At 35.9% G+C, this 5,936-nt stretch overlaps 1 long non-coding RNA gene across 1 annotated transcript; it reads left to right on the forward strand.

The window, feature by feature from the left end:
* The first annotated feature begins 1,668 nt into the window (after positions 1-1,668).
* On the forward strand, positions 1,669-2,373 carry LOC114579077. Its single transcript, XR_003699942.1, has 2 exons — positions 1,669-2,007; positions 2,096-2,373. It is a non-coding gene; the product is annotated as an uncharacterized LOC114579077 (long non-coding RNA).
* Positions 2,374-5,936: the final 3,563 nt, after the last annotated feature.

The raw sequence follows: 5,936 nt of genomic DNA on the forward strand, positions 1-5,936 counted from the left end.
GGTTGAGCAGATGAAAAACACTCAACCACTTTGTTATACTCTTTTATATTGTCATCGTTGTTGACGATTTCAATTAATTCAGCCAATATCCTTGGTTACTATAGTCCAAGTGTATAACAACATGAACATTGCCTTAAACCTTGTGTCAAAGTAGCTGGGGTGATGGTAGATTCTAAGTCTTTCTGCTTAATTATTGACTTTTGGAATCATACAATGAAACTTCTCAGTGACTTTCCAGGTTCATGTCACATCTTGAGTAAAGCTTATGAGCTCTTTGAGTTTACTAGGCACCCACAAATTGGGTTACAAATATTCTCTTGAACCCAGTAAAAAATGTGATCACTCCCACAAACAGGCGAGTGAATCTCCAATGTTTCTGACTCTTTGAGAGTCACAAAGAATAATGGCATTTTGAAGTATTATTGATGTCCAACAATGACATCCTGGCCTCAAAAGTTGCCACATGTTCTTGTCGCATCTTGTGGAGAGCTTAGGAGCTCTTTTATGGATACTTGGCACTCACTAATTGGGTTACAAGTATTCACTTAAACTCTGAGAAAAAAGATGATCACTTTCAAAGGTAGCTAAGTGAATCTCCTGATTGCTAACTATTTGAGAGTCATAAAGAATAGTGGCATTTTAAGGCATTATTGATGTCCAATAATGGTGACTTTTCTTAAAAATAACCTCATGGTTTGCTGGGTCAGTTTGCTCCTTATAAGAATCTAGAAGAGGAATCTTGAATTTTTAATGTGGCCTCTCCTATGGTTTATGGAAAAAACATTTGTTAGTTCAGGCTCTACCCTTGTGGGCTGAGGTGGTTGGTTATATTTGTATCACTCGTCATAGTGCGAGTGAGATTTAGATTGGGCATCGAAGTGAACACTCTTCTTTACGACCTCCTATGGTGAACAATCAAGTCAGAGGATCCTTTAGGGGTGCTCTCTCTTAGTGCATGCATTTGTAGGCCTACTAGGCATCTTGAATCATCTTTGTCAACGTTTCCTATTTCTACATAAGATCAAAGCGACTTGTGTAATTCTGGTTTTTCAGTTTCATATTTAGGGTTGGCATGTTCATTTAGATGTGCTCGTCTTGTAGACATTGACATCAATCCACGTACATTGCACCTTTCAGGATGTTGGATCTACAAACCCTACTTTACTAGCAGGAAAATCTAAGAAAACTAGGACCCGAAAACCTATGGTGAATATGAAAAATAAGATGTTCTAAGGGAAAGTATATCACTAGCTCAATAGTCTCTTTAGATAGTACTAAAAGATTAAAAAAATGCCTTTTCATTTTTTGTTTATTTGATTCTGTTGGCTATGTGAAAGATTGTATGAAAAAAGAAGATGTACCATACTAAATTTCATATTATGGTCTGCTCTAGTCACTATGATGTCTAATAGGCCGTATGAATAGTTGGATCATTCTGGTTCAAGTTCTTAGCCTTTGAGCGAGTCCTTTAGTGCAAAGTATTTACGAGTGTGTAGATAGAGGCGAGTTTGTTGATGGTTGAGATTGAAGGATTGTTGTTGATGAGTCTTTGGTGGCATTGACGACCCCTTCGATGGAGGCCTTAAACCTCTTCAATGCGGAGGGCAAGTTTGCTTAATTTGCAGGGGTAATGAACTATGTGGTCGGTTAATTGTGATGAGTTGAGATTGAATCCACTCAGTTGGATCCTTCCTTGTAGTTGAGGTGACGACAGGTAGCCTTGAGGGTATACTTCTCCTTGGAGGGCGAGCTCTGATCTAAGTGGTCTATGTGAACCCTTGATGTTTCCTTCAGAGATGAATCCTATCCGGCCATTTTGCCAAAGAGGGTTAGTGACCTTTAGGAAAATCTACATTGCCAAGGTTTATGAGGTACGAGTTCACCTATTGTAACTTGTCAAACTACCTGCTAAACTATTGAGAAGGCTAGTATAAATGCTGTGAGAAATTTCCTTGACTTTGCACTACAGACACCAGGCCAAAGCACATAATTTGGTTGAACTTAATGGTGTATTTAGCATGAATCTTTTTTTTAGCATCTTGCATAAACATTTTATACAGACATTGGCTAATGGTATTCGTTCTCGTCTTTGCAGGTAGAAGAGATCTCAAAGGAAATCCTTCTTCGCAGCATCATCCAAGTAACTGGGTTGGTGCAGGTGATGACGATGATGATGAAGATGAGGATGAGGATGAGGATGAGGATGAGCTATATGTGCAGTCAACACCTAAATGAAAATATTCAAATGGATGGTTTATTTCTTTTTCTGTTTCTGAACTGTTGGGTTGCTATAATTCTGCGAACCTTTTGTTATCTCAATTTCTATCACAGGCTTCTTCATTTATAATAAAAATTGTAGTGGCATGTACTCAAGTTCTGGTCTGCGTCATTCATTCTGTAAGTTCCTTATAATACTTTTGAGTAAAATGATGTATGTAATGCATGGCGGTCATGGTTTCTGGAAAGTAGTCATGGTTTCTGGAAAGCAGATTATATCATCTCTGTTAGTTAGAAGCATTTTTATGTGCTGATACTGAATCTTCTTTCTGTATATTTTTATGAGCTGGTTTTGAATATTCATTTTACTGATGATACATTTTCTCCATTTTTTAAGATTTGATGGTTTGTATTATGCTTGAGCTGATCTTCCCAATTACGCTTATATCAAGATGAACTAGTCGTCTGGATCTTACCAGTTGATTTTGAAAGGTATCTTACCGATTCTTGTGCTGAGAGGGTTTCGACTTTGGAATAATTGAATGGTCTTGTAAAAATATCGTCTGACGAGTTTCTTCTTTCCCCTATATCTCAAACATTGGATAAGAAATGTAGAACAGATAATATATTGGTTGTTATTATTGCTGACATTGCTAAGGCATCTGGTCTTCACATTAACAATGCTAAATGCTCTATCCTATTCTCTAAGAATATTTCTGTTGCAAATTATATCACTAGCATTCTTGGATTCTCTCCCACAGAGCATTCCTTCAAATATTTGGGGCTGCCCATCTCCATCAAAAAGTTTAATTCCTCTCACTTCCAACCACTACTGAGTAGAATTTCTACTCTACTTGCTAGTTGGAAATTAAAATTTCTTTCTTTTGCAAGTCGTATTCAATTTTTGTGGTTTATCATTGCTAACATAATTGCTTACTGGATTAGGGTAGTTATTATAACTAAGGCTTGTTGTAAACTCATTGATAGAATGTGTTCAAGATTTTTTATATCATGGTTCTAACGAGGGGAAAAAATTACATCTTATTGCTTGGCATAATACTTGCCTACCAACTATTTTTCGGGGTCTTGGGATTCCGGACCTTCTATCCCTTTCTCACGGGTTTGCCTGCTCATTTATTTGGAGGTTTTTCAACTCGAGTTCTCTATTTTTTTAATGGTTTAAATTTAAATATAGCTCTCCCTGGAAACCTTTATCTACAAAATCCTCTAAAATTTGAAAGAGTATTTATGGGATTGCAATTAAGATTAAAGGGCACATTAATTTTAATGTGACTACTGAGAACTGTAGCAATCTTTAATTTTTCTGGGACCCTTGGATCAATGGAAAGTCATTGGCTGAAAGTTTACCCCCCTCCCATGTTATTCATTGGTCCATTTCATATTTCTAGGAAAACACCTAGTGTTTGTCGGATCTCATTCATGCTGGGATTCGGCAACTTATTATTGCCACTCCGGTTTTTGATAATACTATTGCTATTATTATTTGGAAGGATATAGCTAACCCTTGTTTTAAAGATTTTAGACTTAATTTCTATGCTGGGAAGCCCGAAGTGAGCTGGTACAAATTCATTTGGCATAAACATGCTGTCCTCAGATTTTCTTCTTACACTTAGCTTTTGGTCTGAGGTGGTTTAAAACTAGCTGATATTTTAGCTAGGATAAATATTTTTATTAATGCCATTTTCCCTCTTTGCCACATGGAGGAGGAGAATAGCTCTCATCCGTTCTTTCAATGCAACTATTTTTTTGTTGTTATCTCTCATCTCTTACTTGTGTTGGATACTATCTTGTTTAGACCTACTCTGTTGCAGTTGTTTGATTTTATTGATTAGTTGGGTATCTATAACAAGGCGGAGAAGGAATTCTATTTTTTTGTGATTTGAGGTGCTATTTACTTTTTGTAAAGGGAGGGGAATGATAGAAGATTTGTGGTTCTCACTCTACCGATCATGTTTTGTGACTGAAATTAGCTTTGGCTTTTGCTCGAAAAATGTCTGGAAAGAAAAATGTTGATCTGCTCTATACTTTGTTTTCATCATGTTTCATTTGGTTGGTTGGAGGTCTAGTTTTTGTTTGACTGGATGATGATGTACAGAACCGCCTATATGCTTATTTTCCCCTTGGATGGCCAATGGAGATTTTGATCACCTGTGGTTTGTCAATTGGCCCAGCAAGTTTTATGTTGCACCCTGCTTCCCACTCGTGCTCTGTTTTGTTGGCAATCGGGGAGATAGTTTTGACGTCCTAGCTGGCTTTGGACATCAGAGCATTCTTGCTCTGAAGTTTTCTATGTCCTTGGGCGGGTTTTGATTTTCTTGAGACCTATAATTTTTCCTTGGAAGCTTTTTTTTATGTGTATTGACTTCTCATCTTTTTTGGGTTTGGTGTTTTAGTTTTTAGCCGTTTTTTTCAAGCTAATTTTTTTGTAAGTCTATAATTTTTGGTATATTTTAATAAACATTCTTTGCCCCAAATTTTCCCAAAAAAAGCTATTATTACTGAATTCACCTATCTATTATCTTTATGTTTCTGCATAGATTGAAATTATGAAAGTTTTTATTGTCGTTTTTATGTAGGTGAAAATCATTTAAAAAAAATTCATTTTTTTTAGTAAGAAATAGTTCCACTGAAAAATTGTTTAGGCATTGGTAATTAATAGTTTGCATAATATTATCATTTATGAAAAACATATTAAGTGGCCAAATAAGTGATTTTTTTTATATTATTGAAACCATGGAAAAGTTAACTTATTAATTTGTATTTCATAATATGTACGATGTTTAGCATTTGATCCTTAGTTTAGATTCTTGGTAAATTTTAATTTATATTGTATATGTCATCATAAGTAAACATCATGAAGTTGACGGGTTGTGATAGAGAACTTGCCTCAAGGTTAGTGAGAGCTACTTATTTAGGACAAAGGAGAGCACGATTAAATAATTATTAGGTGTTCCTCGCGCAGACCTATTAATAGAAGTTCACCCTCATGAAGGGTAATTAAGGCTCATCAACATGTAAGCAACATGGCACATATCATATGAGAAGATAGTTGTCATGGTTGATCATTCTCCTTAGTTGGTGATTCTTCCATAACGTCAAAGTTTGGTGTCCATTTGAGGAGATACATTTGACAAGCTTGAATATAGTATGACCTCCTAGAAAAGATGCTGCTAAAGTCAAGGTCATTTGTAAGTTGTATCCCTATATGTCGTGGATTCAGCAATCCAACGTGAAAAGAACCCATGAGTTTCAAGTTAACAAAAAATTTTTGGATAGCATCTAGATTCAATCGACGAAGAAGAAACTTTCTAATGAGAGTAAGCATAAAAGGAGTGGCAAACTGAGAAACCATTAACTCATCAAACATTAAAGCTGGGCAACCCTTGAAGGAGGTTTGCACAAAATAAAGTTTAGCCATAGAAGAAGAGGAACCATACAAAACCTCCTTGAATGACCTATAATGGCCATCAGGAATTGATGAAATATGAGGGCTAGATTATGATAGATTGGTCAAATCTCGAGCACAATAACACTGAAAAAAATGTCAAACAAAAGTCACGAAAGAGACAAAAAAGGTCTAAGGAGAAAAAATGAGAAAAAAATTAGCAGTCAAAATTGCCAATAGATCAAAACCCGAGCTCACGAATAGAAGCCCTAAATTTCACAGGAATCGCTAGAGAGTATCTATATCATAAAAC

This window comes from Dendrobium catenatum, unplaced genomic scaffold (genome assembly GCF_001605985.2).
Source record: "Dendrobium catenatum unplaced genomic scaffold, ASM160598v2 original_scaffold_274930, whole genome shotgun sequence".
Lineage (NCBI taxonomy): Eukaryota > Viridiplantae > Streptophyta > Magnoliopsida > Asparagales > Orchidaceae > Dendrobium > Dendrobium catenatum.